Below are 13160 nucleotides of genomic sequence, written 5' to 3' on the forward strand. Positions count from 1 at the left end.
CGGAGGCGAGGCGGTGGATGCGAACAGGGACAAGCGGTCGCCCGCTGGCCGCGGTGTGAGCGCGAGACTGTGCGCGGGAGTGCAGCGAGTGGCTGCCGCCTGCTGCCGTGCAGCGGAGCCGGCGGGACCTCGCCAGGCGCTCCCGTGTCTTCCAGTCAAAATCGGGACTCGGGGGAACGAGATCCTCTGCAGTCGGCGGATGCTGACTTTTCTCTGCAGTCGCCGTGATCCACCGTCCAGCAGCAATCCAACGCCTCGCTCCCAGATGGCTCGCGCGCGGCTCCCTGCAAGAGTCTAGCTTAGCTCGCTCACGGCTGACGACGGCTCGATTCCCCCTTCCCCTGTCCTCTTCTCATGCTTACTGCTCGCCGCTGCAGCGACGGCGAAGGACTGCCGATTCGACAAGCATTTCAGGCTACACAGCAAGCTAGCTGTGGTTGCTTGCACTTGCACAAGACGCGTCTGCAGGCATGGGCTCGATCGGGCTCACCTCTTCGCCCTCTTGGGGTCCCGGATTAGCTCCGGGGAGGCGGCAGCCTGCCCCGTCGCTGGCGCCTCCGCATCCGCGGCCTCGTTCCGCTCGTCATCGCAGACATTGGTGGCGCCGCCCGTGGGGGCATCGCCGCCGCGCTTGTCGCCGCCACCGTCGCTGCTGCCGCCATTCTCGGACCCCGGCGCGGACGACGACCCGCCGCCAGCCTCGTCGGGGAACATGGACCTGAGCTTGTCGTCATCGAGGCGCTCGAACTCGCCGGCCGCGCTGTCTGCGGGCGCCACCTCGACGAAGGCCACCGAGTCGCTGAGCGACCTGCGGTGCGCGCGCCCCGCCGCGACGCTGCGAACTCGGCGAAGTCGTCCACCCATGCCGCGGCCTCGTGGTGGCCCCCCTCCGGCCAGTGGTGAACCGCGGACGGGATCCTGGGCGACAACTGCGCCATGCGCGCGCGCAAGCGCAATGCGTACACGGCCGCCGGACGATCCGCCCGCAGAACCCCGCGGTAGCTCGCTGGCAATGCGCACACCACCCCGCGGTAGCTCGCTGGCAATGCGCACACCGGCCGGCAGCGAGTGACCCAGCTCTTGTGTTAGCTCTGCCTCCCGAGGGAGCTCGACCGCCGCCTTGCTCACCCGCGGGAGCTCGCCTGCCGCCGATGGAGCCGCTGCCGACCTCTCCTTCAACCCCGACCGGCTGCGCACTGCTCCGCCCTCCCTCGCTCCAGCTGCCGCCCGAGCCCTGCTCGCCCGTCGCCGCGCGCCCGCCGCTGCCTCCTCCGCCGGCGCGACCGTGGCGAGCAGTAAGCAGGAGAAGAGGACAGGGGAAGGGGAATCGAGCCGTCGTCACCTATGTTGCCCGGATACACGGATACGGGTACCGGTACGCGATACGGGAATACTCTGATACGCCATTTTTCCAAAAACAAGGATACGGGGATACGCCAATGTATATAAAAAATAAAAATAAATAAAAATTTCAAGAACTAGAATGTGAGAAAATAGAAGTTCCAGGGACTATAATGCGTCATAAACTCATATATTTATATGTTCTATAATTATTAGAAAAGGGAAGGGGCAAAGGAAAAAAGAACCAACCTTCTCTTACCTGTTCGTCTGTTCCATGAATGGATGTCGGTCGTCTTCTTCACCAACCTTCGGCACTCACTCACTCTCTCTCTCTCTAGCGGCCAACTCTGGCGGCCGCGGCTCCTCTCCCTCTCCAGAGGCTGCGGCTCATCCTCTCCCTCTCTAGCGGCTGCACGGGCCGCGCGAGCCGTGCGAGCCGTGTGAGGCTGCTGCGGGCCTGTGGCTGCGCGAGTGGGGATGAGAGGGTGGCACAGCTGAACGGAGGACCTTTATACGAAGCGATTGAGTGGTGTTGTTAGGGTTTGAAGGTATCGGACAGGTATCCACATGTATCCCATGAGTATCCGATTTATTTTTATTATTTGAAAATACCTAAATAGTCCAATACTTACGGGATACGTATCCGGGAGTATCCGTGGAGTACGGGTATCCGATACGGTATCCGATACCAGTACATGAGTTTTGCGAAGTATCCGCGTATCATAGGTCGTCACCAAGGGGCCACGAGCGAGCTCTGTCGAAAAACGCGAGCCAGCCTCTTGCAGGGTGCAGCGCGCGAGCCATCTGGGAGCGAGGCGTTGGATTGCTGCTGGACGGTGGATCACGGCGACTGCAGAGGAAAGTCAGCATCCATCGACTGCAGAGGATCTCGTTCCGACTTGGGAGGGTGCGATTTTTCGTGGCTTTACCAGGTGCTGCTTCCGACCGTGTCACTTGGGTGTTTTGGCTGGTGGAGGTCGGCGCTACGTATCGACGAGACGATCGGGTCGGGTGGCCTGCTCATGGCAGGCTCACGGGAAAGTACTGCTGCTAGTCAGGGCACCAGATGCTTTGTTTGTCAGAGTATACTATGCGAGCCGGTAGTAGGTGCATAACTTGAGTATTCATCGTTCGTGTGTTTTTTTTTTGCGTCGATGCTGATCTACTGGGTTCGGCTTATGTACAGACTACCTTGTAGTTATAAGTACTGGTACATTACGCTCGCCATCGGGAGCTCATATCAACTTTATTTCTGTCGGATCATAATCATTAATTAATTAATTATCAATTTAAATTATTGAATTTGCAAACTTAGTAGATCGATGTTAATGAGAAGAATAATCGAAAGGGCAGGAGAAGTTAGTACTGTAATTAAGGCAAAGAGGTGTTGAAAATAACGAAATGTGAATTTAGAAATTTACAACGTAGTTCAATTTTACTTTGTTTCTATTTGGCTAGGCACAATTATTTACAAACAGTTATATTATTTTTGGGAAAAACTTGCTATTTGGTTATAAACAACTGTTTAGAAATAGTAAGAAAAGATGTGTAAGGTATTAAGTGTCAATATTTTGAGATAGTCAACCACACAGCCCAAGAAAGAGTTTGTATAAATGAAGAATATGCATGTGATTACCCGAAATATAACAGAATCTAGTTATAAATGTCCTACAAGGGCCACACCATCTTTCCAAAATAAGCATAGGTGTCCTGCAAGGCTTTTAATTGAAGTAGTCTTAAATAAATGAGTGTACATAGATAAATCTTTTGCAGTTGTGCTCGAACAGATAAATCTTCTTTGCTTATCCTTTTGGGGACCACATGTCAGGTAAATATAATTCTCATGGATAGCAACTGAACATGAAGTCAGAAAAAATGGTAATTTAGATCTACTAAGGTCAATGGAATCCTGAAAACTGACAAGGGGGAAAAATGCAAAGGCAGGATTAGCATTTCAACATTTGTCATTTATCGAAGTAAAGAAGACCATATGATGAATCTAGACTTACATGTTGATATAAAGCTATGTAATACAAATTGGCCTAAATGACATTTAAGTTTGCAACACAATATTTTCAGAGGTTAATCCAGCTTTGTGTTTTGACAAGGAATTCCAGCACATTGGTACTTGATCATAGTGCTTTGCAAACAACAAATCCCAACATCACCAGGTGCTTCCTGCGAGAGCAAAATTAAAGCTGTTCAGAGTATTTTCCTTTTGCCTTTCTGTTTAATTGTAAGTTAAACAATAGGGCATAGAACGCATGTACGGTCCATAACCTCATTATGTATTTAGCCAACGAAACTAACGGAACCATTTGTTTTAATTTTTATTGATGACTTGACAAATTCTCAGGCCATGAAGGAGCAAGTTGATCTCCTCCATCTTTGTACAACCGTTGTTTGCCTTGTTGGACTTCCCTTCCAAAAAATTAAGCTGTCTGCTAACAGAACAGACACATGGTCAGCAGGTAAGAAACTGGGCATATATGCAAAATTAATTGAACAAAAACATGCTGTACTCAGATTAGTGCATACACCAATTCACCAAACCAACCAATAAAGGTGGATGAAAAAATACAGACCTGACAAAGCCTTAAATTACCTCAAGATCAGGTTACAATGACAAATAAAATTCAAAGCTGGCAGACTTCTTCACCTATGTATATATTAATCTATCCATGGGATTTAAGCCAACATTTGAAGCTTATTTTGAAGATCTCGTCACATGTATAGCAAATACTCCCTCCGTCCTAAAATGTAAGTCATCCTGGGAGTGTTTTACTGTGTCCAGATTCATAGAATGTTCAATGAATCTGGACATACAGTTTGTCTAGATTTAGAGAATGTTCAATGAATCTGGTAAAATGCCAGAATGACTTACATTTCAGGATAGAGGGAGTATGTACAACTTAATCAAGTACACTGGCACAGAAATTAGGAAAACTTCATCATGCCTTACTGGTGGGAAAAAGGGAAATTCCATATTCTTTTATTGTAATTTGGGAAGCAAGAAGAAAATTTAAATTACATGCCGCACTAAATTATTGTCCTAGATAGGGAAATGTTCATGTATCATGATGGGGTAGTAGGATCCTAGTAGAACCGGTGTCATTAGAATTAGCTAGCTCCCTCTGATTTATGATAGGAATCTAAGGCCCAAATCTTCGGACACATGCATGGAGCACTAAATGGAGTTGAAAAAAATAACTAACTACATAGTTCAATTGGAAATGACGAGATAAATCTTTTAAGCCTAATTAGTCTATAATTGGACATTAATTATCAAATAACAACGAAGGTGCTACAGTATCCAAACCCAAAAAATTTCATGAACTAAACACAGCCTAACCAAATCTGTCACTTGGAATTCTAGGATGCAGCAAGTCAGATTCTCAATTTAACAACAAAACCCAACGAAACAGCTAAGTGGCTTGGAACTTGAAACATTATGCGGCTTATAAAGGCACAAATAACCAATATCAGTCATACTGAATGAGGTTTAAATGCATCTGAAAGGCTTTTAAGCCCAACCCAAACAATGCTGATACATATATGCAAGAAATCAGGCATATATGTTTTCTTTGGTGGTTGCTGCCTCAATGGTTGCAGTGTCACTGCCGGAGGCCTGCTCCCGGATGACAGTCTGAGCAGATCTCGGCCCTTAGAATGTCATGCTTTCTGCGTTGCTCAAACAATTCATCGAGGCATGTACTCCATCTCAATTGTGGAAGCACCTATGTATATGATAAGATAGAAACAACGGAGTTCAGCAAAAAAAAAAATTGATCTGCACACACTTGTGCCACTCCAGAAAAAAAGAGAGGAGTAATCCTGCAAATGAAAATTAATTTCCATGCTGCAATGCAGCCATTATTATAACGCCATAGATAGGCAGTGGAATCAGGAACTAATAGGTTCACACATGCTTAATCGACGTGCATCATATCCAAAGACCAATTGGCTAGTTAATTACCTTACTGCAATGAGTTTGGCAAATGACTGATGCCAGGATGTTGCTTCCGTGGCACCATCGACGGAGTTCAATCCACACCCCTTCTGGCACCGTCCCTGTTTTTGTTGCCCTGGCCGTTTCTGCGTTGGGGATGGGAAGAACGAGCGGATCAGCTCGCTGGTAGCAAGGAGAGGCTGCTGATTGGGGATGGGAAGTATGCAGATGGGGCAAACCTGTTGTAGTTGCACAGCTCGTTCGGGCAGGAGCCCGACCACCGCCCACTCGCCGCGCGGCCGCAAGAGAGAGGAGGAGGAGAGTGGGCGGCCGCCGCCGCCAGGGTGCTCCGTCCGCCGCGTCGCCGGGAGTCTGCTCGCCTGGAGCCGCGGCCGAGCTCCGCCGGGGAAGAGCCGGTCGAGTCCGGGCTCAGCCCAGCGCGGCGCCGGGAGCTGCGGCCGAGCTTCGGCCGCCGGCCGAGGCCGACCTCCGCCCACCGCGCCGCCGGGAGCCGCGGCCGAGGTCCGCGTCGCCGCAGGGAGCCGCAGGGAGGGCAGCGGCGGTGCGGGATGGGGAGGGCGGCGGCAGCAGTGCGGGGGTCAAGGGCGTGGGGGGCGGCAGTGCTGAGGGTGGAGGGACAGTCGCGATGCGGTTCAGGAAGAGGGTGAGATTTTGGCCCTGTTTAGTTTTTCGAGATTCTCCTTCAAATCGAATTTTTAAACACAAAGTATTAAATATAATTTAAAAAAATAATTAATTACACAGTTTATAATGAGATGAATTTTTTGAGTCTAATTAGTTCAAGATTGAACACTATTTACTAAATAAAAACAAAAATGCTACAGCAGCAAATTCCAAAAATTTTCACCAACTAAACACACCCTTTTTTTCCCTAGGAGAAGGGGTATGGCCGTGTTTGGTTAACACGGTGAATTTTTTTTTCACAAAATGACAAATATATATATGGAGTGTTAAATGAAATTTATTTGCGAAATCTTTTCACGAATGGGTGTAATTTTCACAAAATGACAAATATATATATGGAGTGTTAAATGAAATTTATTTGCGAAATCTTTTCACGAATGGGTGTAATTTTTTGAGACGAATTTAATAAGCCTAATTAATCCATAATTTGCTACAGTAATGCTACATTAACCGTCCTCTAATCATGCGGTCAAAGAGCTCATTAGATTCGTCTTGTGAATTTACTAAAATTCTGAAGATGGTTTTGTAATTAGACTTTATTTAATACTACTAATTAGTGATCAAAAGTGTAAAAAGATTCACCAAATTTTTTTACCACCCTAACCAAACACAGCTTATTTAACTTTTTACCATTATAATAGATGATAACTTTTTAGATAGCACTATTAATTTTGCCACTGCCAAAATAGTAGAGGAGAGATAAAATCCATACAAATTTACCACTCTTGTTGTATGGACGGCTCCTCGTCACTCCAACAGGAATCCAGATCAGCACTTGCCCGCTGAACTGTTAATGTCCAGCCCATACGTCCAAATCTGGCCCACCCCACTCTCTTCTTTCCCTCTCCTCTGCTCTGGCGACACTCCCCCCGCTCTCCTGCCACGCCCTGAGCGCCCTCGACGCCGCGCTCCCGGGCCTCCTCGCCGACGCCCTCGGCCACCTCTACGCGCTCGCCGCCGCGGAGCGCTCCCCTGCCGCCCAATCCTACCTCCTCCTACTCGTTGTGCTCGTGGACAAGCCGCAGGTGCTCACGTCCGCAGCCGCCACGGAGATGACGGCCATCCTTGCCGACATAGCATCGGCTGTGCTCAGGTGGGCGCGGGCCATCGCAGCGCACATCAAGGTGCACATCGTGGGACGGGGGATGCTCTACTCCTCCAACCCCATGATGCTGCACTCGCTGCTCACACTCCCCAGATGCCTTTTGGGGCTGAGGATGAGCGCACAATGGCACGCCGCCGTAGCTCCGTCCGCCCCTGACGCCGACCATTGATCAATTGATTTCAGGGCAAGGTGATGGAGCGGATCCTCCTCAGAAGAGGAAGCGGCGGCAGTGCGGACGGCCTCATCCTGGGAGGAGCGGCGAGCGAGGCCGGCGAGAGTTCCTCTAGGACGCGGTCTAGCGCGAGCTCCGTAAGGTCGAGCAGCGGGAGCCCCGCAGCAGCGGGCGTTGCCTCCTCCGCCGCCTTCCCCGGCGCCGCCAGTGCGGACGGTCTCGGCCTGGGAGGAGCGGACATCCTCGTGTGGTGCTCCGGCTCTCGACCCCGGCTTCGCAACCTCCTCCCCGCGGCGATGGCGTGGCGTGGCGCAACAATTCTGTGGCGAGCAACAGCACGAGGAGCGGCGATCTCTGGCCGTAGCCGCCGGATCTCCTCCGCAGCGGCCTGCTTCTCGGCAGCTGCAAAGTTCCTCTGCGACTCGATCAGTCAGACAGCCACTTGAGCGGCTGTATCTTGGATGCCGTCGCGGCAAGGCGGCTTTTGGCCGCGGCCAGCTCGGCGCGGAGCCGCTCGAGCTCCTCGGCGAGCAGCATGGACGCGAGCCACACCTGCACCGTGGCCTCGCGGTGCCTGGTCCACGACAGCTCCTTGACATGGCGGCGTAGTGCGACATGGCTGCGGGTGGAAGAAGACGCGGAGCAGAGCAGAGCAGAGGAGAGGAGAATAGAGTGGAACTGTGTCTGGACTGCGGCGCGTGACTTGATGCGAGCTGGAGCGTTGAGTTAGCGTCCACGTGAGCGAAAGTGGTAAAAACATATCGTTTTTCTCTCTCCTATGTTGATTCTATAGCAACAAATCTAAGAATGTTATCTAAGAAGGTGTCATTCGTAATAATGATAAAAAGTTAAATACCCCACGAGAAGGATGCCTACGCGAGGTAAAAGGTCATGGCACACAGTGCAAGTGTGGAAGCACTGTCGAGGTCACTTGCACACAGTTCAACCCCCTCCACAAGAGCCCAGAGCTGGTGGCGGGTGCAACTGGCCTGGCAGCAGCAGCATCATCTATCGAGGTTGGCACAGCAGATCGGCCTGAAGTACTCGGGCTAACGGCCTCATCCTCACACCTTCGCTCAGCGAGCGTATCAGATGACCCCGAGCTATTGGAAGATCTGCACCATGAAAGCTCAAGTCAAAAGCCATCTCCACAAAGCCAAAGACAAACAGGGCATGACACGAGGCCTACCTCCGATCATCATTTTTCCTTTATGCCCCTTTCCTCCAGCAGAGATCTCACTAGAGGATGTAAGGGGATCTTCCTCCCCATCAGCAGGAGACTTAGGCCAGAAGCCAGCCGGGTGAGAGTGAAAAACTGAAAATCATTCAATCCAGCTGGTTCTACAGAGCCTGGGGGCGGAGGATCACTCTTATACACCCTCACATCAGCCAACGAGTAACAAAGACAAGAGTAACATGTCAGCGATTAGAAATGAATGACTCTACAAAAGCAGTCGGACAAGAAAGAAGACTTACCTCTGCAGGAGGGTTGGATGCCCTGAAGACCGTGGGCACATACGGGAAGAGCTGATCTAGAAACATTCTGTGGATCACCTAAGCCCAGCTTCATGGTCCACCGGCTCTGCAGATAACCGATCTACATCCTCAGTGCCTTGGTGCTCGAAACTAAAATGGATGCGCCTCTGTAATGGCTGGATCCGGCGCTGAGTGTAATTCCAAACTACGGAAGCAGCTGTTACACCTATCCTTTGAAAACAGATGGTGCGCTCCAAGAGCTCATCAACTTGCGCAGGGCGCCCAACGATAGATCCAATATACCAGCCGTACAACCACTGGACTGGCTCGGCGCTAAATGGGGGAAGACCACTCGAAGGATTCCTAATATAAAACCAGTCGTATGGTCAATTGGAGTTCAGATCAATTTTGGGGAAATCTAAGTACTTCCCGAGTACTTTTTCCTGAAGCTCTAAATGTGCACACCCCACCCTACCCATCCTCCGAGCAAAGGGGAGTGGCACCATTTTATAAAGGGCACGGAAATATTGGAAATGAGGTTCAATGCCAAGGAAAGCTTCACAAAAGTGAATGAACATGGAAATATGCAACACTGAATAAGGAGTAAGATGATGGAGTTGGATCTTGTAATAATTGAGAAGCCCCTCCATAAAATTACTCACAGGAATGGAGAGACCGTGTTCAAGGAAAGATGCAAATAAAACAATCTCAGAATCCTTGGGGGTAGGAAAGTTCTCGCCCTCAGCACTCCGCCAAGGGCATTCCCCATCTGACCGCAAAAAAATCGGTGTTCCAAGATTCCCAAATCTTCGGAAGAACACTTACTCCATGGCCACGAAGCGTCTTCCGCTGATCCTCCCTCGCTTTTCCCTTTCCCTTTCCCGCTAGAGTTCGTGGGCTTCTCCATCTCGACCTTCTCGAGAGTCTCTAAGGATCGGGGCTACGGATTTGGAAGCGGGCTCGTGACTTGAGAGGGCAGATTGGGAGGCAGAAAGGCGGCGGCGGAAGGTAAACCCCAAAACCCAACAGATTGAAATTTATAAAACCCTGGCAGTGGCAATTCTGTAAATATAGGGGACGACGAAAGGGCGGACCCCTATTTGGACGTGAATTAGGTCACTAATTTCCAGAGTCCCAACCCTAAACCGTTACTAAAAAAACACTTCAGAGCCTGGGAACCGTCTTTCTAAAATTTGGAACAGGATAAAAGGGCCCTGGGGCTACAAGCCACCAAGAATAAATTCAAAAACAATTTGTCTGGGATTACATTCCGGATAAAAGAGTGGAAAGCCGCATTAGGGTATACAACAACTCGACCTTGAAAAACAAGATCAATTATAGGGTATACATTAGCTACTGTTACAAAGCTTTAAAACTTGTTATTCCCAACTTGAGAATAAGAATATTCATACCCAGAAGGAAGAGTATCAAATGGAAGGAGGCAGATTACAACAAGAGCCTCGCAAGTCCTCTTCTTGCATCTTGACAAGGAATCTCCCCTTTCATCTGGATGTGTTGCAACAAGATCCAATCAACATACCGGGCATATCACCTCTTGGGGCCTTGTTTCCACTCGGACACACCCAAGAGTATGACACAACTAGACTGGTAGACTTCTTGAAGTTTCTTCCACCCTTGTCCCTACAGGTACAAGATGCCCAGGATGGTGACAATGGGAACTGCAAGAAGGTTGCCATAGGTAAAGAAAATTATCCTTGTTGCTCGCAAGTACTCTTCTAGCATCAGCTACGGGAGAAAAACTACTCGTATCAGGAGGGCGAGAGCTAGTGAGAGAGGAACACCAATCTAAAGTCATGTTTTGCTTTTGGTGGGTGTTGCTCGAAGAACCTTAGTGCTCTATTTATAAAGATTGAGGGGCTAGCATTGTCCAACCCATGACATTACCGACACAATAGTCACGGGTGTAGCCAGCTGGATCCTTTACAACAGTAAAAGGACATGTGACTTTGCATGAGCACTAGAAAACAACCAAAAACTTACTTTGAGGAGGTGTTCTCAGGACTGGTTGATGTGGCGTATTTAGCTGAGTTACTTTGTCAGGGCAACTTCCCCGAAATAAGAAACCTTTTAGATACCGGATTTGACCTACTTGTTTATGGCATCAATGTGAGATAAAAGCCACGAATTAAGATACTTAATTCCAAATCATGGATTTGGAGTCAAGTCTCAGGGGGCTACGAGATACATGTCATAAATGATTTACTTTTTAAATCCTTTCAAGGATGAAGTTTGAAGACTATAATTTGACCCTTAGCCTGATTCTTTGATTCAAACTAAGGCTCGGGGGCTACTCCATATGGAGTGTGACTACTTGAATATCTTTTGAAGACTATAGAACCACTTGGGCAAGAGCACCTCGCAGCCTCAGTGCAGTTCTTGAAGTACTCGGAAGAAGAGATCTGCGCAAAGTTTAGGATGCACTCGATGGACAAGGAGTACTCGAAGACCTACGACTTCTTGGCTACGAAGAGCTCGGGGGCCTATCAGACCCGGGGCCACAGGATGTATCATGTGGCACGGTCCTGAGCAAGATATAGGGTAGGAGATATCACATGTAACCACCTGTAACATATCTTGTACTAGTCAGATTGGTTAGAATCTACCCAAAAACTACTCAGGATAAGATCTAAGAGATAAACTGACCCAGAACCTTTCTTGTAACCCTGCTCCCCCGACCTATATAAGTGCGGGAAGGGACCTCTCCATTCAGATTAATTCCCCTCAAGGCAATACAAACCACACAGGACGTAGAGTATTACGCAACATCTGTGGCCGGAACCTATCTAACCCTTGTGTTGCTTGCACCATCGTGTTCTTGATCTCGGTGATTCCCCACGATCATCTCTCTACCTAAGGGTATCCCTAGGTAGACCCGACGGTAAAACACCGACAATCCTGTCCTTTAGATCTTCCTCCTCCGCTCGACTAAGTAGAGCTCGAGTTGAATGGAGACCGACAAGGCAACTTTTTTTCGCGTGGCATCCCCGGGTCCACTTAACTCATCCACTTTTTTCTAAGCTCTGCACTATGAAACCCTAGCTGACTGCTACCCTTTTTATGAAAGCATTATCGGCTATCGATCATGCCCATAACCACCCCTCTGCTCTCATTCCTTCGCCCATGAGTTTCACCACTATGAGGACCTTTCATGCACGTTTTCCCCAGCTCAATCGCCCCTACCTCCTAAATGCTTCCTTAAGCTCATCTAGTAGCACCGAACCGCTTAGCGCAGTGATCGACCCCTCTGCCTTATCAACCCCTACCCTCAACGCCCTAGATGAATTTTCCGTGCCTCAAACAAGCCATAGAACTTTCCCTATGTGGCAAACCAAGCCCAAAAACTCAAGAATGAATTCCCGTGAGGAGTGCCGCCGCCATCCACCTTGAACTATTGTCGGCCATTGTCCAACGCCTTCGCCCCTCTTGTCTCAACTTGGCCACTAGATCGCGACCTGATGCCCTGACAGCCCAACTCGAATCGACGACCAGTCCATATATATCGGTCACCCAGCCACATTGTTTCCCCCTTAAGTGCCACATGAACCCTTACCGTTCGTCATCATTGTCCAAGCTCCGTCTGCTTCGTCGCTCCGCCCTTCTCTCTTTGCTGATTAGCTTCACAGTGAGGTCAAGACCATCCCAACATTCTTCCTGGACCCCCCCTTAACACCCCAGTGTTAATTGTTGTGCTAATCATGTGCTTACTCTCAAATTTTAGCTAAGCATTATCATTAGCTTTAACTCTTCTGTGTTGAGTGAAAATTTATGCCGAGTTGACTTCTAGCCCTTGATTTTTCTACCAAATCTAGCACTCCGAATCTCCGATCAAGTTTTGCCCGATACCGAAGTTATAGATCCTTTCTCCCTCTACAACTTCTATTTTGGCCAAATTTCAAGTAGCTATGCGGAAAATTTAGTTTTGGGCGCTCAAAAATCGAATCTGCAGGATCGATTTCGCCCCTGTTTCACCTACTCCAGCGCCCATACTATTGGACATATGCCCTAGAGGCAATCATATTTCCTTGATTCATGATTAATAAAGTGTTACTTGAATATCCTTGGATGACAACTTGTATTGATTAATACTTATGTGAAGTATTTGTGAAACTCTTTACTTGTATTGATATTCTTAAATGTTCCTAGTTAGAGTTCATGTGAGGACACACATGAATATTAGATTAGCATATGTATTAGTTGATTGACTATGTTTCACAAGTCATGGACATGGGGATGTCAAACTAATAATGTGGGCTCATGTGAGATATGAGACTGAACTAACCCAACACGAGATGATGACTTCTCATTACACAATATGTACGCTGTGTCCTAAGACCTGAGATCATCGTATGTAGTCAAGATGTGAACCGACTTACTTAGGAGCCATCAAACGC

General features: G+C 48.8%; 1 long non-coding RNA gene and 1 pseudogene across 2 annotated transcripts; both read right to left on the reverse strand.

The window, feature by feature from the left end:
- Positions 1-321: 321 nt before the first annotated feature.
- On the reverse strand, positions 322-938 carry LOC120658786 (annotated as a pseudogene).
- Positions 939-3114: 2176 nt separating this feature from the next.
- LOC120660183 lies at positions 3115-5941 on the reverse strand. Of its 2 annotated transcripts, XR_005669415.1 has the most exons (5): positions 5530-5941; positions 5318-5436; positions 3622-5078; positions 3351-3519; positions 3115-3257 (listed from the first exon to the last, which is right to left on the reverse strand). It is a non-coding gene; the product is annotated as an uncharacterized LOC120660183 (long non-coding RNA). The 2 variants fall into 2 exon arrangements; XR_005669414.1 differs by lacking the exon at positions 3115-3257 and having other exon boundaries at positions 3266-3519.
- Positions 5942-13160: the final 7219 nt, after the last annotated feature.

Source organism: Panicum virgatum, chromosome 2N (assembly GCF_016808335.1).
Source record: "Panicum virgatum strain AP13 chromosome 2N, P.virgatum_v5, whole genome shotgun sequence".
In the NCBI taxonomy this organism is placed as follows: domain Eukaryota; kingdom Viridiplantae; phylum Streptophyta; class Magnoliopsida; order Poales; family Poaceae; genus Panicum; species Panicum virgatum.